A 742-nucleotide genomic window follows, 5' to 3' on the forward strand; every position below is an offset into this window, starting at 1 on the left:
ATATATATATATATATAAACCCCCCAAGAAATTTCAAGGAATCAAATATCACTGCATTTTGAGTTTACACCATTAAACAAGAGAAGCGAGCCAAGGCGTTGGTGGTTTCTTGCTGTTTTTATAATACGTATTTACCATTTTACTCAACTCAATTCCTATGTGAATCTTTTCTTTCTTTCTTTCTTTTTCTTTTTCTTTTTCTTTTACATTTTTTTTTTTTTCATATGAGACTCGCCAAGTTATTCCAACTTTGGTAAAAATATTAAGTGTTATTTGAATTTGACTCAAAATTTATGACCAACATTTTTAACCCAGGCCGTTGTACACTATTCTTGACCAGGTTTTCCAAATATTTGACGCGGCTCGCCCAGTCAAAGCCTGGTTTTCCAAATACCGTTAGGAATACTTAAAGATTGAATGTCAAAAAAACTGATGAACCTTGCTGGCACATAATTAGTCCAAAAACAGGTAACCATATTTAAATCCTTTAGGTGTCCATGGTTTCCACTAGGTTTCATATTTCTCATTTGGACTTTTTAAGGGGAGAGGATCTATATGCTGATGTATGATTGACGATGTCACAAATTCATCAACAGGGGGCTCGAACATATGTCAAGGAGGAGAGAAATATGAGAGGACAGTACACACTTGCGACATGTGCAACCTTTTCCCTTAAACTAAATGTGAAGTTTGATGAATGTTTCTTTTTCTTCTTCTTCTTCCTTTCCCTTTTTTTTTTTTA

This window comes from Macadamia integrifolia, chromosome 3 (assembly GCF_013358625.1).
Source record: "Macadamia integrifolia cultivar HAES 741 chromosome 3, SCU_Mint_v3, whole genome shotgun sequence".
Classification (NCBI taxonomy): Eukaryota; Viridiplantae; Streptophyta; class Magnoliopsida; order Proteales; family Proteaceae; genus Macadamia; species Macadamia integrifolia.